We start from the raw sequence: 24,373 nt of genomic DNA, 5'->3' as shown, positions 1-24,373 counted from the left end.
TGACCTTTTTTTTTTCTTTGCTTAAACGAAGCTCACTGTTCTCAATTAAATGGTCAGATTTACCACAGTAAAAACACAATCCCTTGGAAAACCTGCGGTCTCTTTCCTGAGAGCAGAGTGACATCGCCCCAACCTCCATCGGTTCTTCGCCGTTCCAGCAGACCCTCTGAGCACTAGGAGCTGCCATTGCAGGAATTTTCTCATCATTAACCCTGGCACGCAGTCTCCTGTCCACACGTATAGCTAATTGCATGACCTCTTGCAAGGTCACAGGTGCAGGAAACACAATCAGCAGATCTTTAACCCTTTCACTTAGACCGGCAAGAAACGAACATTTTAACGCTGAATCATTCCATTTCACTTCTGAAGACCACCTTCTGCAGTGTGTACAATAATTTTCAACATCACCTGACCCCTGCTTCAAACGTCTCAGTTCTGTCTCAGCAGATGAGACTCGATCAGGATCGTCATACAATAACCCCATAGCAGAAAAAAAATCCTCCACTGATCTAAAACACGGATCATTAGGTTGGACAGAAAAGGCCCACCCCTGTAGTTCCTTGCGCAAAAGTGACATGATAAACCCAATGCGCTGTGATTCATTCCCAGAGGACCTGGGTCTCAAATGAAAATATAATAAACAAGCATTTTTAAAGGAAAAAAAATCTTGTTGTTTACCATCAAAAATATCAGGCAGTCCTACCTTCGGTTCCACAAAATGCGCTCCAGGACAGCTACTCACGTGTTGCTGGAGCTCGGCCACCTCTAGAGACAATCCCTGCAGCCGTTGAGCCAACTCTTGAACGGACACCATACTGATCCCCGGATTTCTTTCCAAGTTTAGTTTGGGCTGGACTTACTGTTATGATCTGCTACAAAAACTAAGGAAAGAAAGGGAATCTGTCCCTACAATAAGACTAAGCTGATTCCCTACGATGCCGCGGGCGACCTGTTCCTTGTGAACAGACCCACCTTCGTCCTCAGCTAGTCTGAACGCAGACCTATAGAATAAAGGAAGGGGTCCCTAAAAGAACTAACGACTGGGCCAAAATTGGACACCTCCTAGCAGATGTTGTAGCAGAGCAAAAAGACAAACAGACAAAAAGTACTTAGAGGTCCAAAGGACCAAACGAACTAGAGAGATAGGTACAAAAGCACCTGGCTAGATAGAGAGTCAAATAACACTGAAGTCCAGCAAAGCCAGAAGGGCGGAGCTGGAATAAATAGGCAGCAGGTCACGTGACCAAAATAGAAAAAAACTAACAGGAGAGTTCTAACACTGGCCAGAGGAAGACCTTTCTGCTCATTAACCGGCATTACTGGTGGCCTTCCCTGCACAAGGATGTTGTAGATTTCGTCACGGCCTTTTCATCCTGTGCCCACAACAAAGTTCCCAGACATCTTCCAGCCGGCCGTCTCCTGCCTCTTCCCGTACCTGCTGCCCCGTGGCAACACATTGCTATGGACTTTATTACTGATCTCCCTGTTTCTGCCGGTTGTACTGTCATTTGGGTGGTCGCTGACCGCTTTTCTAAAATGGCCCACTTTATCCCTCTGCCTGGTCTCCCGTCTGCATCTGTGCTGGATAAGGACTTCATCCATCACATCTTTCGTCTCCACGGCCTACCCCCCCACATTGTGTCTGATCGAGGGGTCCAGTTCACTTCGCGCTTCTGGAGAGCTACGTGCAAGCTGCTGGATGTCTCCCTGGATTTCTTCTCTGCTTATCATCCTCAGTCCAATGGCCAAGTGGAACGTATCAACCAGATCCTTACCAGCTCCCTCCGTCACTTCGTCAATGCTCACCATACCGATTGGGTAGAGCTCCTACCATGGGCCGAGTTCTCCTATAACAACCATGAGAGCGAATCTTCTACCAAGTCCCCGTTCTTTGTGGTCTACGGTCAACGCCACCGGATTCCGTTTCCCGTCTCCGCTTCAGTGGACATTCCTGCCGTGGAGTCTCTGGTTAGCAAATTTTCCACCATTTGGGAGACATTAGATTCCGCACTTTTTCAATCCTCCGAGCGGATGAAGAGACATGCCGACAAGAGACGTCTGGACCCAAATCAATTCGGTCCGGGAGACAAGGTTTGGCTCTCCTCCAAACATGTTCGTCTCAAAATACCCTCCTATAAGTTGGGTCCACGGTTCATCGGTCCATTTGAAGTCCTCAAGCAAATCAATCCTGTGGTCTACAAGTTAAAACTCCCGGCCACCTTACGGATTCCCAACTCCTTCCACGTATCTCTCCTCAAACCAGTTGTTCTTAATTCTTTTTCCGACGATCCAGGTACCTCCCCAGCTCCGGTCTCCGCTGAGGACGTCTATGAGGTAGAGAACATTCTGGCCACCAAGAGGGTAAGAGGAAAAACCTTTTTTCTGGTGGATTGGAAGGGGTTTGGCCCAGAGGAGAGAACTTGCGAACCCAGGGAGAACATCCACGCCCCGCTTCTTCTTAAAAATTTTTTTTCAGGCCTAAAAATGAGGGGGTGTAAAGGGGGGGTACTGTAGCATCGGCGTCTCTGCCACTGACAGGCAGAGATACCGTCCCCCTTACCGCCGCGCTCCTGGCCCGGCGTCTTCCGGCTCTCCTGCTGCTGCCAGCGCGCGCAGCTTCCCGGGGACTGTGTTTAGGGCGCACGCGCTCCCTCCCTCTTAAAGGGGCCGCGCTCGTCATCCTAAGGAGTCCCCGGCCAATGGCCGGAGGACTTCCCATATAAAAGGCACCTCCTCCAAAATGGAGGTGCCCGTGCAAGGTTGTAGCTCAGCATACTAACTCTGCTTCAGCCCTCAGATCCCGCTGCTAGCCTGACTACCAGTCCAGTCCGCCAGCCTGACTACCAGTCCAGCCCGACGGTCTGCTTACAGCCCAGCCTGCCAGTCTGTCTATGGGCCAGGCTTGTCTGCCTACCCTGAGAACGTACCAGTTATCTGCCGTGCCTACCAGCCAGCCTACCTTGAGGTTCCTGCCAGTTACCTGTGGTGTCTGCCAGTCCGTCTACCCGGATCACCTGTCAGCCTGCCTGCCGTGCTCATCTGCTGTACTGGTCAGTCCCTGCCTTCTGACCCGTGGGAGTCACCTGCTCTCATACAAGGACTGGCCCAGAGTAGCACCTGGTCCCTCTACTCGGTTCTTCCCTGGTTCACGGAGTCGATTGAGCTGCCATGCGACCTTAGTCAGTCCGAGTTGATACCTAGTTATGCCCCTCTGGTCCCTCCTTGCACGGCAACACAGAGGTTCCACCACCTGGATCCGTAACAGAGATTACGATTGCGCTATTGACTTCGTCCCTGATGCTAAGCTCCCTAAGAGCCGGTTGTTTAATCTGACAATTCCCGAGAGGAAGGCTTTGAAGGTATACTTTCAGACTAGTTTAGCTGCAGGTAACATAAGACCCTCTAAGTCTCCTGTGGCGGTTGGGTTCTTTTTTGTCAAAAAGAAGGATGGGGGTCTTAGGCCATGTCTGGATTTTCGGGAGATTAATAAGATCACTGTGCGCAATCCTTACCCGTTACCACTTATTCCGGATTTGTTTAACCAATTGACCGGAGCTAAATGGTTTTCTAAGATTGACCTTCGTGGGGCATATAATTTGCTGCGGGTGAAGGATGGAGATGAATGGAAGACAGCTTTTAACACCCCGGAAGGTCATTTTGAGTGTTTGGTGATGCCTTTTGGGCTTACTAACGCCCCTGCATTTTTTCAAAATTTCATCAATGACATTCTGAGACCCTTGATCGGTAGGAGTGTTATTGTTTATCTGGATGACATTTTGATTTATTCATCGGATCTTGAGTCTCATTGGCAGAGAGTCCGCGAAGTTCTTCAGATACTGAGAGATAACACACTCTTTGCTAAATTGGAGAAGTGTCAGTTTGCTGTCAAGAAAATTAGTTTTTTGGGTTACTTTGTCTCTTGTGATGGTTTTGAGATGGACCCGGTGAAAGTTCAGGCTGTGCTGGAGTGGCCGAGGCCTGAGGGTTTGAAGTCCGTACACAGGTTTTTGGGGTTTCCCAATTATTACAGGAAATTCATAAAGAATTTCTCTGTCATCGCTAAACCCATTACTGATCTCACCAAGAAGGGTGCTAACACAGTCCAATGGTCCACTGAGGCTATTGAAGCTTTTGAGTATCTCAAGGAGAGGTTCAGCTCTGCTCCTGTTCTTATCCAGGCGGATGAGACCAAGCCATTTTTGGATGAGGTGGATGCCTCATCTATAGGCGTGGGGGCAGTTCTGTTCCAGGAGGGTGAGGATGGGGTGCATCCCTGTGCTTTCTTTTCAAAAAAAATTTCTGAGACAGAGCTCAACTATGATGTTGGGAATCGTGAGTTGTTGGCTATTAAACTCGCGTTCGAGCATTGGCGATATTTTTTGGAGGGGGCTCGACATCCTATACAGGTTTTCTCTGATCATAAGAATTTGATTTATCTGGACGCAGCTAAACATTTGAATGCCCGTCAGGCTAGGTGGGCACTGTTTTTTGCCCGGTTCAATTATTCCGTAACCTTTGTCCCGGGGACAAAGAATGTTAAGGCTGACACTTTGTCTCATAGTTTCACTCCTGCGGTGAATGTGTGGCGCCCCTGCGGGTTCAGTCGCCATAGAGGTACTGCATCTCACCCAGAGGTATGGTATCTCATGCTCAGGTAAGGAGGGAGTACTGCCCGGGACCCTAACACCTGCATCCAAAACTACACTACTCCAGACCAGCAGGAGGGGCAAGATGCGTCGCTTCCCTGCTGAGCCCTGTCCCTGGCTGGAGTGGGGGGAACCATAGTAGGGGGAACCACGTAGTGGGTGTGGGTGGAGGAAGTAAATCAGGGGAGCACTTGTTAGGGATAGTATGAAGAGGGAAGCCCTCTTGAAAGGACAGATCAGTCTGAGAGGAGAAGCAGAGGGAGCAGGAGCTCTGCAGGAGCTCTGCTCAGGATAGGAGGGCCTAGCAAGAGAGGCCCAAGACTGAAGGGAGAGTAGGGGCAGGAGAAAGGCTCCACGAACGTGGAAGGGACCCCAGGGGTACGGGTAGTGCTGGAGGCCACCCGTATGCCCAAATCTACCAGGAGGTGGAGGGGTCAGGTCGCACAGAGGGGACCGGTCCCTAGACTAGCAGAGTTCTTTAAGGCTCAACTAGGAAACCGGAGGCTGCAGTATTTCAGGTACTGCAGCCACAAGCCACATCTAATCACTAGAAAGGTGGCCATAGAGGACCCAGGGGACAGAGAAGACGTCGCCCGACAAGGTCCGCGGCCACTGGCCTGAGACACTGGGTGTGAGGTGCAGGGAGACGGACAGAAGGAGCACACAGAAGGGGGTCCCGATACATACTCCGGAGAGACCTGGGAGTTTGCTGAACCCCTCCCTGAGTAAGCACAGAACGCCGTGGGAAGTTACTCTAGTACTGGTAACTGGAAGTCTAAGAAACCGTGAGTAAACCCTGAGGACTGCACCTTACTGCCTCTGTGATTATTATCTGCGCCATACTACCCAGCATCGTCTACAAAATCTACAACATCTTTACTGCCCTGGAGCTAAGCTCTACCTGTGGAGAGCTAAACCAACTCTGCTGCATTCACACCAGCTCCAGAGGACCTGCTCCACAGCGGTGGCTCCCTTTAGCCGCATATCACAGGTGGCGTCACGAACTGTATATAAGAATTTTAATTCCCCTGTAAATATCCCCTTTTTACTGACCGCCCTGGGTCACGGACCGGGTCACCGCCACTGTGACATCTCCCCTAGCAACGAACGGCCCGGCATCGAGTACCCCACGGCCCAGGGGGCGCGTCAAATGCTGAGAGCTGAGAGGGAGGAGTGTATTTTGCAGAGAGGGGTGGTGGTGGTCGCATTGGATTCTGAGTTGGAGAATAGCATCCTAGGAGCTCAGAGTGCGGCACCAACTAGCACCCCGTGTGGTAAATTGTTTGTGCCTAGAGCCTTGAGGAGAGAGTTGTTTGTTGAATGTCATGAGTCTTGGTTGGCGTGTCACCCAGGGATTTCGGAAACTAGGACGTCTATAGGTCGGAGTTTCTGGTGACCAGAGAGGCAAAGGGAAGTTACCAAGTGGGTGCGTCAGTGTTCAGGCTACAGGCTTGCTATGCCCCTTGGAAGTCTCTAGTTCGCCATGGACGCACCTTGCTATGGATTTTATCACCGATCTGCCTTTATCGGAGGGTTTTTCTGTCATCTGGGTTGTTGTGGACCAGTTTAGTAAAATGTGTCATCTGGTTCCTTTCAACAAGTTACCTTGCGCCAAGACTCTTGCTAAGACTTTTGTGAAGGAGATTGTCAGGCTCCATGGTGTTCCCACGGACATTGTTTCCAATAGAGGACCACAGTTTGTGGCTCGCTTTTGGCGTGCTTTTTGTGACAGATTGAACATTATTTGTCATTCTCGTCGGGGTATCATCCAGAGTCCAATGGACAGACTGAAAGGAAGAACCAGGATGTTGAGCAGTTTTTGAGATCTTTTGTTGCAGACAATCAGGAAATGTGGTCAGAATTTCTACCACTTGCAGAGTTTGCCCTTAATAATCATACTTCTTCCTCGGCTGGTTGTTCTCCTTTTTTTTGTTGTACTGGCAGGTATCCATCTTTTGGTCCATTTTCCAAAGTTGGGGCTGCTGTACCGGAGGAGGACAATTTTTCTGGTGATTTAGAGAGGGTTTGGACCAGTGTACGCCTGAACCTTAAAGAGGCTAACAGTAGAGATGAGCGGTGTTCGACTCAAACTGTTCGCCAATCTCAAATTGGAGCTGTTTTGGGCGGTGTTCGAGCCGTTCGACGAACCCGAACGATTTGCAAAAAATTCGGCTGTTCGAGGTTATGTTCGATAACTGTTCGTGCACCAAAAGCGTAACTGGATTTTTTCACAGTAATACTGTTAATCAATGTTAATAGACAGTTTCAGTGTAGAGTGGGTGGGGGGAGGGGCAGGGGATGGATCTCTGCAGAAATAATGCCGATCTCCTTTTTTTTTTTCCCGCATTTACAGTGGGGCGGTGCAGTCTGTCAGCCTATCAGCAGCGCACACACTCAGCGAAGTGCTTTTTTTTTCACACAAGCAAGGGCAGGTGTCATTGGCTGTGTATGTCACATGTCCTTGCCCTATAAGACACAGCCATTTTCCCCGTCGCCACCATTTTCTCACTGCTACAGCTGAGTGTTAGACGGCACAGCTGCTGCTGTGGGCGCTATACAGTATAACTGTGTAAATTGCGAGCGAATTTGCAGTTAAATAGAGAGATAGGTTTAGGGAGTAGGGACTAGTTGTTATTGCAGCTCTTTTGAGGGCTAGGTTACAGCAGTTCATAGCACTTTTTGCCGGGCAGGTCTGTGCCAGTGCTGTGCAAGTGTTTTTCACAGCATTTGGCTAAATGTAGCTAAGTCAATCCTTTTGGGCCTCTAGCAGTGTGTGTTAGTCAGTGGAGTAGCCTATCTGAACCAAGCTACACCACCTGTGTATCTAATAATTTTTTACTGCATCTAGCCCAGTAAATCCTTTTGGGCCTGTAGCAGTGTCTGGTAGTCAGTGGAGTAGCCCATCAGAACCAAGCTACACCACCTGTGTATCTAATAAATTTTTTTTAATGCATCTAGCCCAGTAAATCCTTTTGTGCATAGTAGCAGTGTCTCGTAGTCAGAGGAGTAGCCCACCTGTGAAGCAAGCTACACCACCTGTGTATCTAATAACAATTTTTTACTGCATCTAGCCCAGTAAATCCTTTTGGACATAGTAGCAGTGTCTCGTAGTCAGCGGAGTAGCCCACCTGTGAAGCAAGCTACACCGCCTGTGTATCTAATAAAATTGTTTTACTGCATCTAACCCAGCCAATCCTTTTGGGCTAGTACCACAGTTTGGCCACTCAGCTCTGCTCGGTTTCCATCCATCGTTTTTTGTGCAAACAACTACAGAGTTGCCAATTAGTTAACCACCAAAATGAGTGGCAAAAGGCCTGCTGCTGGTGGAAAGGGGAATAGGCGTGTTGGAAAGGGAAAAAAAGGTTGTGTCCGTGGGGTAGGTGGTAAAGCAACAGTAACATCTGCAGAAGAAAGACCATCTTCCAGTCAAACTATGATGTCTACTTCTTTTCATGGACAATGTGATACAATCCCTTTCTTACGGACACGCCCATTGCTACAAATTCCAGATGAGGCACAAAAACAGCAGGTGCTTCAACGGATATCAAGTGCTCCTTCAAGTTGGCTCTCCTCCACCTCAACTTCAACATGACAAATACTCCAGTCCTCAGAGGGTATCACCCCAATCGCACTTGCTTCCTCACAGCTCCCAAGTCTCCAGCTGCCCGTCTGAGTATGGAGTAACACAGATGGTTGAGTCTGCACAGCTGTTTACTCATACTATAGCCAGGGAATTAGAGGTCTGCTCCAGAGCTTCTGTGAATCCAGACGAGGAAATGATCTGCACTGATGCCCAGAATGTTTATGAGTTGGATCCAGGCCCAGATGAAGAAGGTTCTGAGCATAATGTAGACCCTCGTTCCCAAACTGTAACTTCTGTTGGTGGAGACAATGAGGAAGACGATGATGAGACTCAGATACTTGATTGGAGCGACAACTTGACTTTTCGGTCAGGGCAGGAAGAGGTTGGCTCTGAGGACGACGGGTGTGAGAACCCACAGTCAGCCAGTCGATGAGGTCAGCAGAGGAGGTGGAGGAGGATGCTATTGACGACGAGGTTAGGTTGTGCCTTCCTGGACAGAGACGGAGTACTGGAAGCACGTCAACAACTGAATCCTCAACCACAACTCTGCCTCTGACCACAAGTCGTGGTGGCTCTTCAGGTCACATGGGCTCTAAGCCTTGCATAGCCTGGGCATTTTTTGAGATCGATAAGGATGACCCAACTCATGTTATCTGTAACATTTGTCACCAAAACCTAAGTAGAGGCCAAAAAATCCATAGTTTGAGTACTTCATGCATGAACCGTCACATGGATATGAAACATAAGTTGCAGTGGGAAGCTCACTGTGCTACAATGTGGCCTAGCGGGCTGGGCCAACTACATTTTGCCCCATCTTGTGCATCCGCGGCCTCTTCATCCTCTGTGACTGGGGGTACAGCAGTCACACATGTTTTTGGACGCAGACCTGCCACCTCTTTCCCCGCAACAGCCAGTGTGATTGGCAGGTCATCAGTTCATTTGGAAGTGGAAACAACTGCTGGTGTTGAGCACTCTCCGACATCGAGATGACCACCTTTGGATCAAGGCAACATAACATGTCCGCCTGCATCTTCCTCACAGACTGGCAGTTTGCGGGGGACACCCTACTCAACCCCGTCTAAGCACAACAGCCAGCCCTTGGTCCCTCAGTTGTGGACAAGTAAAAGACTATTTCCTCCTAGCCATGACAAAGCTAAGAGGTTGAATTTCACCATCTGCAAGCTGTTGGCTACAGAAATGCTGCCTTTCTGCCTGGTGGACACAGAGGATTTTCGAGACCTTATGTCCGTCGCAGTGCCCCAGTACCAGATGCCCAGTCGGCACTACTTCTCAAAGAAAGGTGTGCCTGCGCTACACCAGCATGTCGCACACAAGATCACCGCTTCCTTGAGAAACTGTGTGTGACAGGGTGCATTTCACCACAGACACTTGGACGAGTAGGCATGGACAGGGGCGTTACATGTCGCTGACTGGGCACTGGGTAACTATGGTGACAGCAGGACAAGGGGCTGCTGTCCAAGTCTTGCCATCCCCACGAGTTGTGCGTCAATCCTCTTTATCTTGAAGTTCCTCCACTGCTTCTGCCTCCTCAACTTCCTCTCGGTCCTCCACCTGCACCCAAAGCCTGTCTGGTAATGCCACCCACGTTCTAACTGCGCAGAAGGAATCCTGCACACCTCCTTACTATGCTGGCACCAGGGCTCAACGTCATCAGGCAGTTTTTACTTTGAAATATCTGGGAAATGTGAGTCACACAGCTGAGGAGTTGTGGTCAGCTCTGGAGAGCCAGTTTCGTGAATGGTTGTCTCCACTGAACCTGAAACCAGGGAAGGCCGTGTGCGACAATGCTGCAAACCTGGGTGCGGCCCTTCGCCGGGGCAATATCACACACGTGCCTTGTATGGCTCACGTGTTGAACCTGGTTGTCCAGCAATTTTTAGCCCACTATCCCGGACTAGATGGCCTTCTGCAGAGGACACAATCGCTGTGTGCTCATGTCCACCGTTCGCATCCAGCAGCTCAATGACTTACATCTCTACAGAAGTCGTTGAGCCTGCCAGTTCACCGGCTGAAATGCGATGTGCCGACAAGGTGGAATTCAACTCTGCACATGTTGCAGCGACAGTGGCAGCACCGACGACATATAGCCTGGGCCAACGAGATCCAAAGGTGGGGCAAATCACGCTGCAGGAGTGGTCTCAGATCAGGGACCTATGCACCCTTCTGCACAGTTTTGAAATGGCCACGAAGATGTTTAGTGCTGACGATGCCATTATTAGCTTGACTATTCCGGTGATTTACATGCTGGAGCACACTTTAAACAGAATTCGGAGTCAGGTGGTGGGACGAGAGGAGGGGGTGGAAGTAGAGGAGAAGTCGTATGCGGAAGGGATAACATCTCCAAGGTCCAGACGGTCAGCAGCACCAAGGCGGCAGGCATGGGAGGGTGGGGGAGAGGGATTAACGAGGGCGCATGGTAGCAGCCAAACTGTTGAGGAAGGTGCAGGAGCCGAGGAAGAAGTGGAGGACGAACTGGCGATGGGCATGGAAGACTCATCAGATGAGGGAGACCTTGATCACATTTCTGTTGTGCGAGGTTGGGGTGAGAGGGCAGAGGAAGGAAGCATGATTCTTACCTCACCACCAACACAACAAAGACTTGGTCCTCCTGGATGCGCAAGACACATGAGTGCCTTATTGCTGCACTACCTGCAACATGATCCTTGGATTGTCAGAATTCGAAGTAATCCCGACTACTGGGTTGCCACACTCTTAGATCCCCGGAACAAAAGTAAATTTGCCGAAATAATTCCTGCCATAGAAAGGGATTCATGCATGCAGGAGTATCAGCAGAGGCTGTTGCAGAATCTTACATGTGCTTTTCCACAAAACACCAGTGGTGCATGTAGTGAATCTCACAGTTCTAACTTGCCAACCGTGGGACTGTTGAGTCTTCATCACTCAAACCGTAACAGTAACACTGTATCTGCTGGTAACAGCAATTTTGTGGAATCGTTTCACCAATTTTTTAGACCATCCTATGCAAGGCCACAGGAGACAAGAAGTCTAACACATAGTCAACGCCTAGAGAGGATGGTACAGGAGTATCTCCAAGTGAACATCGAAGCCATGACTGTGTCACTGGACCCTTGCTCATTTTGGGCTTCCAATCTGGAAAAATGGCCTGAGCTTGCCACTCACGCCTTGGAGATCTTGTCGTGCCCCGCAGCACGCAGTTCTCTCTGAACGTGTGTTCAACGCTGCTGGTGGTGTGCTGACAGATAAGCGCACGCGGCTGTCCACTGACAATGTAGACAGACTCACGTTCATAAAGATGAACAAATCATGGATCCGCAAGGACTTTTCTACCCCTGTGTCATCCTGGGGAGACTAAAAGCTTGAGGATTTTGGAAAATCACCTCACCAACCATTTTAAGCAACTCTGGGGCAATTGATGCCACTTAAGTGGTGTCTCTGCCACAATTTTTGGAAAAAATGGAGACTCTTTTTGGAGTCCCCTTGCTGTGTTTTACATGACGTTGGCATCGTCAATTCCAGGTGGGTCGGGTTGCCCCCCCCCCTTTTAACCGTAATAAACTACATACACTATGGCTTGGGGTAACACAGATGGTTGAGTCTGAAGAGCTGTTTACTCATACTATAGCCTGGGAATCAGAGGTCTGCTCCAAAGCTTCAGTGTCTGCTAGTCAGTGTAGTAGCCCAGCTGTGAAGCAAGCTACACAGATTTTTTACTGCATCTAACCCAGCCAATCATTTTGGGCTAGTAGCAGTGTCTCGTAGTCAGCGGAGTACCCCATCTGAAGCAAGCTACACCGCCTTTGTATCTAATAACAATTTTTTACTGCATCTAACCCAGCCAATCATTTTGGGCTAGTAGCAGTGTCTCGTAGTCAGCGGAGTAGCCCATCTGAAATAAGCTACACCGCCTTTGTATCTAATAACAATTTTTAACTGCATCTAGCCCAGGCAATACTTTGGGCCTAGTAGCAGTGTCTGCTAGTCAGCGGAGTAGCCCAGCTGTTTTGCAAGCTACACTGCCTGTAGATCTAATTACAAATTTTTAACTGCATCTAGCCCAGGCAATACTTTGGGCCTAGTAGCAGTGTCTGCTAGTCAGTGGAGTAGCCCAGCTGCTTTGCAAGCTACACCGCCTGTAGATCTAATTACACATTTTTAACTGCATCCAGCCCAGGCAATACTTTGGGCCTAGTAGCAGTGTCTGCTAGTCAGTGGAGTAGCCCAGCTGATAAGCAAGCTACACCACCTGTGGCTTGGACACTTAATTTTTTCAAAGGAAACACTTTGGGCCCCTGGGACACTCAGTGAAGAGCATCGGGGAGGCGCCCCAAGGCAAGAGGGCTCGGACTTGCGGTAGCACGCCTTGCCGCGGACCGCTTTTTAACTGCAGCAGCTTTAGTGGACGCTACTGGAGCTGGAATTACCGCGGCTGCTGGCACCAGACTTGCCCTCCAATAGATCATTGTAAAAGGATTTAAAGTGTACTCATTCAAATTACAGAGCTTAGACCTGCCTCCATCGCGAGGGGTCTCGACCCACCAGCGGACAGGCACCAGTATTGGGAGAGGGGGGCTGGCCGTCAGGGTCCACCGCGGCTCTGGCACAAACCCGGAGACACGGAGGTTGCATGGGCAGGAACGGCCTGGCCGTGTCGGCTTCGCACTCCAGCGTAGTCCCTCTGCCCGCTCGCGCCCGTAACCTCAAAGGGATGCGCAAGCGGCTTTTCTTCCCAGGGCTGTTCCCCGCCCAGCAGGAATGTGGGGGAGCTCAGGTCGGCCTTCCACTGTACTCCCTTACCTCCCTCGCCCTCTTTCCTTCTTCCGTTCTCCATCTAACCCCTCAGCTCTGTGGTGTCCGCTCTCCCTCCAGTTCTCTCCTTCTCACAGATGGACTACCGCATGTATTCACACTGTGGCGAATCTTTTGGGCCCAGGCATAAGAAGTCGTCGAGGTAATGGATAATATGCGCCCCCTTAGAAACGTCCATGACGACCCATTCGAGGAAGCAACTAAACGCCTCAAATAGTGAGCAGGATCTGGAGCACCCCATGGGCAAACAGCGATCTATATAGTATGCTTCTTCCCAGAAGCAGCCCAATAGGCGGACACTATTCGGAGGCACAGGTAGTAAGTAACCGGAACGCCCCCTGAATGTTTGTTTTGGCCATTAGGGTGCCCCTTCCCAACTTCTTGACCCGCCTGATTGCCTTGTCAAAGGATGTACAGTATATACTACTGTACTTGGTTCCGCGTCGATGTTGTCGTTTACTGACCTGCCCCTTGGATATGACAAATGGTGGATTAGTCCAAATGTATTGGGTTCTGTTTTTGGCACGACTCCCAATGGGGATACCACTATGTCTTGTAAGGAAAGTGTTCTGAATGGAACCGCCATTCTACCTAAAGATATTTATTTTTTTAATTTTCTTGTCATGACGTCTGGGTGTTGGTAGGCTGATTTTAGATTTTTACTCCAGCCTTTCTTGATTTAGAAGGGCATGACATGCCTATATCTGTGTCTCCCCCTCCTTTTACTCCTCCACCTCTTTTCTTTTCGCATGACTATATGTACTTGTCACTTTTCCATGTGTTAGTTGTGTCTTCTGAGCAGTTTGTCAGCTTTTGGACACCTTTGAAGGTGTTTTCTATGTGTTTATATGTGTTTTTGTTTGCCTGCCATTGGTTTTAACGGTGTTCGACGGTGTTCGATGAACCGTTCGACGAACCGTTCGGCGAATATGCCGATGTTCGACGAACTGAACCAAACCCGAACACTACGGGGGTGGCTCAACACTAGCTAACAGGAGATCAAAAAGGTATTTTGACAAAAAAAGAGTCCTTGTTTGCTGTTGGGGATATGGTTTGGTTGTCCTCTAGGAAACTTCGCTTGAAAATTCCTTAAAAAAAACTGGGGCCTAAATTTGTAGATCCTTTCAAAGTGGTTCAGATTGTCAACTCGGCAGCAGTTAGGTTGGGCATTCCCTCGTCCTGGAGGATTAATTCTGTGTTTCATGTGTCGTTACTTATGAAGCCTACTGTTCCTCCTGTTGATGAGGACGGTGAATTTGAGATTTCTAGCATTCTGGATTCCAGGTGGCATAGAGGAAGATTACAGTATCTTGTGTCCTGGAGAGGTTTTGACCCTGAGGTTAATTCCTGGGTGAAGGCCGAGGACGTCTCGGCCTCAAGGCTAATTAAGGCTTTTCACAGGAGATTTCCAGGTAAGACTCGGCCTAGAGGATCCTGAGGATCCTCGCAAAAGGGGAGGTGCTGTTAGAATCTATTTTGTTTTACTATCGGCCATCTTGTTGTGGTTTGCTGGCTTCTAGTCTTTTCCTCTGGTGCTGGGTTTCTTGGTCATGTGATCTCTGCACTCTTTATTACTCAGCACCTGGCTCCCATTCCCCACTGGACATCAGTGTTGTTTATGCTTGTGCTCTGGCTAAGTAGCCTAGTTTAGTTCTTTGTGCTTTGGACAATTGATTTCCTGGGACTTCTTGTTCACCAGTTTTGTTCCCTTTAATCTTCGTTTCTGCAACTAACTTTTCTGTTAGGAGGACTCCTGCTTTTGCTCCCAGTCCCTAGATCTTTTAGGGACCCCTTACCTCTTCCTTCAGGTCTTCGTTTGAGTTCAGTGCAGGAGTTTTGGTGGGGCTATTCATAAGGAATAGGGCACCCACCTCAGTGTATGGTTTAGCTGAGTCTCAGTGCAGGGACAGCTTTTCCCCCCTATTCCTTAGTTCTAAGTTGCAGAACATAACAGCACTAGCACATCAAGTGGTTACTTGTGGTATTGTAAGCATAAGTTAGGAAATTATCTTGAGTGACATTTTATTACAACATGAGCAGTCACATTAATTTCAATATATGCTAAGCTTACTAAGACCCTTTTTCATATAATTAGGCACGTGTGAATAATATAGGACAAGAGATAAGTGGCAGGTGATTATATAAAGTGGCTTCACTCTCCTTAGGGTTTGCAAACCAAGAAACAAAAGTTGAGCAGACACCAGGGTTTGGGTATTGGGTTATTTATGCCATTTTCCCCATAGGATTCACTTTTAGGCATAATAAACACCAGAAAAAAAATATTTTAGACATTACAAAATTAAAGAAAGAGGGTCTACAGCTTGGCTCCTATACAAGTGGACTGAATAATTTATATTACCACTCTTCATATTTTTACAAGTTGGTGCCACTAACTAGTAACTGCTACAGATACCAGACTGAAAGTGATGGTGCCTAGCGCTGTTCATGGGCGTGTTCATGGCGCTCTAGCACACCAAGTGGCCAATTGTGGAAGTTCAAGTAACAGTTAAGAATGTTTTTCAGGTGCCATTTTTAGTCATGTGAAATCATGCTAGATGCAAAGCGATATAATCCCAAGTGTTAAATATCCAGCACATAATGTCTACGTGTAAATTCTAGAAGTTACAAGATTTATACGTTTATCCTTTCCTGGCTTATTTTTTTAGATTTCACGGGATATATTTCATATCTTCCTCTGCAATAACAATATGGCCTTGTAACCCACAAGGACCTCCCTGACATAATTTAATGCTGAATTTGATTATTGTGGAAAATTGTATTTTATTTTTTATTTTTTTTTTTGCTTGTTCGCCCATAAAAACGCCAGCGTATATTTATGGGTACAATATCGACCTCTGCAGCAACTTATATCCCCGTTCCTCAATGTATTCACTTTTTATGAAATAACCGGGGAATAGTCGACTGAACAGTTACTAATTTTTCCAGCATATATCACCGTGTGTTCTTGTCTGCCAGACGCCGGGGCGGCAATTTACTTATATTTAAGAATCCCATATGTGCATTAACTGTAAGGAATGTAATCAGGGGCTCTTTATATCTGCCAGGCCTGGCGGATGTGTAGATTACATAGTAGTGTGAAATATTTAACAAAAATGTAAAAATAAAAATCAACGTGGAAAAATTGTGACTTTGACCTTGAGGTTCATTTACTTTTTCCATTGTTGCTTTATAGAGAAATTCCGCTGTACTGGTATAATTGGGTTTGGGTCAATGGTGGATTTTCTTTCCATACTTGCCAACGGTACAGATTTTACCAGGACAGTGCATTGCATTGAACCATAAGAATAACAATGCTTACCAAATCCATGCCTAAAAGGGTTTGTTTTTGGCAACATTCTTGCTGGTCTAGCCCTTTCCAAGGCTATTTTTGAGGGTTTGTCCACTGAATTTACTTACTTTACAGATGGGTACATGGTGGTACAAACTTTCTGATGTTGAGAAAATCTCTCAAAATTCAGTAGTACAAATCGAATCTACTGGAAAGGGATTAAAAAAATAACTCATATGGTCTCCTTGACGCTCCCCACACTTGTCCTGCCACTACCAGTTCTGTGTAGACTCATCTTTTTCTTCCTCTCGGACCTCTTCCATTCCTTGTCTTTCCTGGCATCACCGTTGACTAGTACCCCATGCAGTCCCAATGCAGACACCATGACCCCATGCAGTCCCAATTCAGACACCATGACCCCATGCAGTCATGTGGGCACGAGGCACATCAGAGATGTTATTGACATGTGGCACACCCTATGTGGTCATATGTGGTTTAACCAACAGAGTCAGAAGAAAAGAGAAGACCAGGAAGCAACTGGAAGGGGATGAAGGTCAAAGAGGTGCCAAGTGGAGTACCTGCTGGTGGCTGGATAGGTGTGGTTGTGGCCAAGAGGAGGTGAGTATGAGTTATTTTAACCCCTCAGAATCAAGAAAACTAGCGACTGGCTGGCCACTGATTTTCCTATTTTTGAGCAAATCAAATCCTAAAGAATTTGGATTCAATTGAATCCAATTTTGGGGGAAATTTGGAGCAAGATCTATTCATTTAGAATAAAGTCACTCATCTTTATTACTCACCTACCAGACCCATCTCTCCTCCATACTATTGTCAGTGTTCACTGATGGTCTCCTTACTTCATCCACTGGTGGTGGGCGTCAAGTGTCCACAGCAGACAATCAGCAGCCTCCGATTGTCTGAAGCTGTCACATTACAATTCAGAAGAACTCGGACATTGTGCTGTCAATTAGTGGCCACTTGACAACCTCTCTTCTCTCGGTAGAAGAGGAAGCCAGGAGACTGGTGAGGGACACTAGCTCCAGCACAGAAGAACGGCATCGGTCTGTAGGTGTGTATGCTTTTTTTTTACATTCAAATCACCATAAGCTCATTTTTAAAGCAGCTAAATGTAGTGGTCAAATGAGAATTTTACATTGTATAAGTTGGTACATACTGTATACATACCATATACATATATACCACATACTTCTTGCTGTCTATTTGGGGTTCTCATAGAAGAGGTGGCTCCACTAAGCCAATTAGTTTGGCAATGACTGGTGTGAGACTAAGTGTGACATGCAGAAGTGCTGTTGCTGTTGCTTCAAATGCATCCAGCAACTGTTGCAAATAACACAAGCACACGAGACAGGAAGTGTTGTACTCCAGAAGCATCCAGCAACTAGAGGGGTTAATACAGTCACAGGAGAAGGGGTTAGCAAAGCCCCAGGGGGAGAATTGTGGGGAACTTGTCTGAAGCCCAAGAGAAAGGTAGTGTGTTATCTGGATCTGACAGAAGGCAACTGAACAGGATTCAGATCAGGAGAGAAACTAAACACAGGTGCAGAGTATTATCAGGCAGGAAGATAAGGACTGGAAGGAATTATGTCACAGGGATCATCTTCCTCATCAAATCATCCCCCCTCCATCACCATGCAGGATAAAGAATGCTGTGTACTATTGTGTCCTTGTGAAGGAAAAGCCTGTGGTTGTGTATGCATAGGAGTGTGCTGCTAAGGGATTTATTCTGTGCTGAATTATGCTACTGAAGAGATTGTAATACTGTGCCTTGTGAAGAAACTGCTGTATTGTTACTGGAGCCGGTTGCTCAAGAAACTCAGACTGTACTGTAATGAAGATTGTTGCTGTAATATCCCTGAATTGCACTGGCCGTGCTTCAGATTAAATTACGCTGTTAAACTGTTGAAAAAGACTCTTGTCAGATGTGTCTGGTCAGCAATTGAATCTATCGTGTGCCTGAGAGAAGCTGCAGCCTATGGTCGCCCTGAGTAACGGTTTCCCCAGGATTCCAAAGAATTCATGAAACCCGTCTCGCCCCTATGTGAACCTAGCGGCGTGGGTGTAACATAAGGAATCTCCATACTCTTCATCCTCAACCCCTGCAGAGACGTGTGCACTTTTCTGTTCCTGACAGCAGCATGCTGGAAAGGCAGCAAAGGGAGAATAGATAGGATATAATGAAGACTACTTGCATTCACTACAATCTTTTATAGTTTCAGGAAAACCTAAAAAAAACAACAACAAATGAAAAAACTAAAAAGCCTCATTAATTCACCTGCACTGTATTTTATTGTGAGAGGACACCTTTGCTCTTGCCTCATACTGCAGATAGATATATGAGATAGATAGATATAGATAGATATATAGATACATATATAATAGATAGCAGATCGATAAATAGATAGATGGCATACAATACAGACCAAAAGTTTGGACACACCTTCTCATTTAAAGATTTTTCCGTATTTTCATGACTATGAAAATTGGATATTCACACTGAAGGCATCAAAACTATGAATTAACACATGTGGAATTATATACTTAACAAAAAAGTGTGAAACAACTGAAAATATGTCTTATATTCTAGGTTCTTCAAAGTAGCCACCTTTTGCTTTGATGACTGCTTTGCACACTCTTGGCATTCTCTTGATGAGCTTCAAGAGGTAGTCACCGGAAATGGTCTTCACTTCACAGGTGTGCCCTGTCAGGTTTAATAAGTGGGATTTCTTGCCTTATAAATGGGGTTGGGACCATCAGTTGTGTTGTGCAGAAGTCTGGTGGATACACAGCTGATAGTCCTACTGAATAGACTGTTAGAATTTGTATTATGGCAAGAAAAAAAGCAGCTAAGTAAAGAAAGAAAGAAAAATTGGGAAAACTTTGAAAGTGTCCCCAAGTGCAGTTGCAAAAACCATCAAGCGCTACAAAGAAACTGGCTCACATAAGGACCGCTCCAGAAAAGGAAGACCAAGAGTCACCTCTGCTTCAGAGGATAAGTTTATCCGAGTCACCAGCCTCAGAAATCGCAGGTTAACAGCAGCTCAGATTAGAGACCAGGTCAATGCAACACAGAGTTCTAGCAGCAGACACATCTCTACAACAACTGTTAAGAGGAGACTTTGTGCAGCAGGCCTTCATGGTAAAATAGCTGCTAGGAAACCACTGCTAAGGACAGGCAACAAGCAGAAGAGACTTTTTGGGCTAAAGAACACAAGGAATGGACATTAGACCAGTGGAAATCTGTGCTTTGGTCTGATGAGTCCAAATTTGAGATCTTTGGATCCAACCACCGTGTCTTTGTGCGACGCAGAAAAGGTGAACGGATGGACTCTACATGCCTGGTTCCCACCGTGAAGCATGGAGGAGGAGGTGTGATGGTGTGGGGGGGCATACTGAACCAGCATGGCTACCACAGCATCTTGCAGCGGCATGCTATTCCATCCGGTTTGCGTTTAGTTGGACCATCATTTATTTTTCAACAGGACAATGACCCCAAACACACCTCCAGGCTGTGTAAGGGCTATTTGACCAAGAAGGAGAGTGATGGGGTGCTACGCCAGATGACCTGGCCTCCACAGTCACCAGACCTGAACCCAATCGAGATGGTTTGGGGTGAGCTGGACGGCAGAGTGAAGGCAAAAGGGCCAACAAGTGCTAAGCATCTCTGGGAACTCCTTCAAGATTGTTGGAAGACCATTTCCGGTGACTACCTCTTGAAGCTCATCAAGAGAATGCCAAGAGTGTGCAAAGCAGTCATCAAAGCAAAAGGTGGCTACTTTGAAGAACCTAGAATATAAGACATATTTCCATTTGTTTCACACTTTTTTGTGAAGTATATAATTCCACATGTGTTAATTCATAGTTTTGATGCCTTCAGTGTGAATGTACAATTTTCAAAGTCATGAAAATACAGAAAAATCTTTAAATGAGAAGGTGTGTCCAAACTTTTGGTCTGTACTGTATATGACTAGACATTTCCTTTAATAAATACTAGTTTTTTGCTTATTGAAGTAATTTCCCAACTTGTGATTTTCCTCCTCTCACAAACAAACATTTTGTGTTTCAGAGAAGTTTCTTGATGAAGTCTGTGGGCGGACGAATGCATCATCTGTCGTCTGCAAAAAACAGGATTAAACGATCTCTCCATGTGAGGAAACGCTTTGAGCGGTTGATACGTTGCAGACAGAAACATAGAGGAGGTGGAAAGTTCTGAGGAGGGAGAAGCTGCGGCCTGTGTGCACTACACTACACTACACTGTGTGAATACACTGGATACCCCTTTATGCTGCATCGCCACTATCGCTACCGCTGTCACCATTGCTGCTATCTAGGGTTGAGCGAGTATGTCCTGTCCGAGTATGCTCGGGCCGAGCACCGAGTATTTACAGCTGCTCGGTGATATGGTTAAATCGCTCCCGTGTGCATGATTTGCAACTGTTTGACAGCTTTATTACATGTGAGGAATGTGTAAGAAATAGACGTGTAATAAAGCTGTCAAACAGTTGCAAATCATGCACACGGGAGCGATTCAACCTTATCACCGAGCAGCTGTAAATACTCGGAGCTCGGCCCGAGCATACTCAGCGAAAGGGTTAACAAAACATACTCGCTCATCACTACTCCTATCCTTTTTTTCCTGGATTTAATACAATTTTCCAGAGATTGTGGAATCCGTCTTCGATGATCGTCAGAGCGCCTTTGGCTCCTACTTAGACAAATCAAGTGAACTTATTGTTCCTGCCAGTTTATTACAAAGCCCCCGTTAGTATGTAAAAGTCGCCGTGTTCTGTTTTCATTATTGGGAGTTTTCGGCACGAAAATAGATAGATGCATTGATTTATTAGATTGCTGCTAGTGCAGAGAATCGCTCCAGGAACCCTCAAACCTCGTAGAGAAGCAGAAATTGCATCACTCTGTCAGTTACTGCCTTCCCTTGTTTAGGATGAAAAAAAATGAAATTTGCTGTTGCAGAGACCGTGAATAACAGAACGTTTCTGCCGCACAAGTGGATGCATCTATAGGGGGTGCAGAAGTGGCAGAGGTACAGTAGGTAGTCCAGGAGCCGACTTCTCTGCCACATAGGAAGATCCCAGTCTGAAAAATGAAGCAAGACGGGAGGGAATGACAGATTTTGTAATTATAGGTCCAGGGGCTGATTTTTCCAAGGGTTGGATGAGGATAAAGGAACATCTTTTGAGGACAATCCTCTTGCTTTAAGATTGTGTCCACATTCCTCTGCTGTAATCCATGGACACGGGTCCATCCGACAATGAGGACTAAGGCCATGTCCATGGACACAGGTCCTTTTGACAATGAGGACTAAGGCCGAGAAGGATTAAGATCCTATCAACAATGCTGAGGAGTACTAAGGTCCTATCAACAATGAGGACTGAAGTCTTTTTTACCATTAAGGACTATGGTCCGATCGACAATGAGTATAGAGGTCTTATTTCCAAATAAGAACTTGGGTCCTATCAACAATGAAGACTAAGATCCATTTGCTGAGGAGAACAAAGGTCACATTAACAATGAGGACTAAAGGCTAAGTTCCTTTCAAGAATGATTACTGAAGTCTTATGACCAAAGAGGACTAAGGTCCTATGATGACTGATGTCCTTTTTTACCAGGGGCAAGGAGCGGAGCAGCTGGGTCAGGAGTTGAATAGGGGGTGGAATTGGGCTGCCAGGGACTTTGCAGTGATGTAGAATTGTAGTTCTAATGATGACTCATACAGGGAAAAATAGACTTACTGTTTCTACATTGAGCTTCAGCTAGTGTGTTTTTAATGATGTGATGTCAAAAATAGTGATAGGCGAGCATGCTCGGAACTGCTCGGTAATCAATCGAGCATCCTGGCTCTCTAGACACTCGGTACTTGATAGAGTATCCGGGTGCTCGGGTACCATGCTCAATTCCCTGCCCTACATGTTTCGTGGTTGAGTTTCAGCCACTAAATATGGGGGAATTGCCTGCCAATCACGGTAATGCCATAGCCTTGTTGGTAGTGGCGTTACTGTGATTACCCGGCCGCATAGCATCATCTCGGTCTATATAACGCCATGTTCGGTGCATTGTACCCAGAAATAGTGTAGGGAAAGCTTGCGTTGCAGAAGGGAAAGTGATAGCATTCCAGTACCTGCTGGTGCAACATTAAGCCAACAGTCCTTTTCAGGGCTAATCCAAATATATTCTATTCTATAATACCGTTCTCAGCTGCAATTAGTGTAGGATTAGCTGCTGGAGTAGGAAGAGTGTATTAGAGGCACTTATCACAGGGTTGATTCTGTTACAGTCCTTGGTGCAGCTATGTTATATCTACAGTCCTTTTCATGGCTAATTCTATTGTCTAATAATAATGTTCTTATCTACAATTCATTTAGGATTAGCTGGCGGAGTAGGGGTGGCATATCATAGGCATCTAGGCAGAGTGCTGCCACGTACAACCAAAAATCCTTTCAGGGACAATTTAAATAGATTCTGAGGATGCCACCACCGATTACTGGTTGGTCACCCTTCTCGACCCATGCTTCAAGTAAAACTTTCCATCTCTCCTTCCTGCAATGGAAAAGGCTACTAAACTGGTGCAATACCAGAAGGCCTTAGTTGAAGAATTAGTCAAAAAATTCCCATCTGACAACCCTGGCGGCAAAGGTCAGAGTTCTTTGGACAACCAAGGAGTAGAGAAAAGGGAGACACACAACAGGTCCAAAACAGGCAGGGGAACACTTTCAAAGGTTTGGGACAGTTTTCTCAGACCCTCCCACCGCCCAGGCCCTGATGCGCGGGGTACTCTGACAAGGAGGGAAAAGTTTATGAAGATGGTGAAGGGGTACCTTGCCGACTGTACCAGCATCCTCTGTGATTTATCTGTGCCTTATAATTATTGGGTATCTAAGCTGGATACGTGGCATGAAATGTCCCTCTATGCCTTGGAGGTCCTGGTCTGCCTTGCCACTAGCGTTTTGTCAAAGCGTGTTTTTAGTGCCACCAGAGACATAATAACTGATAAATGCATCCGCCTGTCAACTGAAATTGCTGACAGGCTGACTCTTATTAAAACGAATAAGGCCTGGATTGGCCCAGACTTCTCAACCCCACTGGATGATAATAGCGGAACATAAAGCCAATTCAAATGTTCCTTTTTTCTGATGTATTCACCTGCATGCCTTCCCATCCAAACAAAGGTATGCAGTTTTAGTTTTATAACTTTTAGTGTCCTCCTCCTACTCCTCCTCCACTATATCTACTGGTTCATGATCTGACCCTTGCTCCTAATTTTTCAAGGGTATGTATAATGCTCTAATATATCATTTTTAGAGGCCTACCTCTAAAATCCTCTAACATATATAAATGTATACTCCAGGGGTAAATGTTTCTCAGCCCTTGCACATAGAGCATAGGCTTTACTATTCTAGGAGTCCCACTCCTTCCAAATGGTAAAAAATGTTCTCCTCTATATGTCTTCCAGGGTGTATTGGTGTGCCTCCTTCTAATTTTTGGCAGCCCTTTGCACATAGTGCATTGGCTTTGCCAGTCTAGGAGTTGAAATCCTTACAAATGGTAAAATAACATTTCTGATGCCGTCCTCTATGTCTTTTCCAGGTTGTATTGCAGTCCCTCCTTCTAATTTTTGACAGCCCTTGCACTTAGTGCATAGGCTTTATGAGTCTAGGAGTCTCACTACCTAACAATTTTAACAGAATGTGTATGAGGCCCTCCTTTAGGTCAAATACATGGTGTATCGGAGTCCCTTTTCCTTCTAATTTTTGGCAGCTCTTGCACTTAGTGCATAGGCTTTATGAGTCTGGGAGTCTCACTACCTAACAATTTTAACAGAATGTGTATGAGGCCCTCCTTTAGGTCAAATACATGGTGTATCGGAGTGCCTTTTCCTTCTAATTTTTGGCAGCCCTTGCACTTAGTGCATAGGCTTTATGAGTCTAGGAGTCGCACTACCTAACAATTTTAACAGAATGTGTATGAGGCTCTCCATTAGGTCAAATACATGGTGTATCGGAGTGCCTTTTC

This window comes from Phyllobates terribilis, unplaced genomic scaffold (genome assembly GCF_046119375.1).
Source record: "Phyllobates terribilis strain yellow unplaced genomic scaffold, ASM4611937v1 Scaffold_3__8_contigs__length_932513732, whole genome shotgun sequence".
Lineage (NCBI taxonomy): Eukaryota > Metazoa > Chordata > Amphibia > Anura > Dendrobatidae > Phyllobates > Phyllobates terribilis.
Note: the sequence above shows the minus strand (reverse complement) of the source record.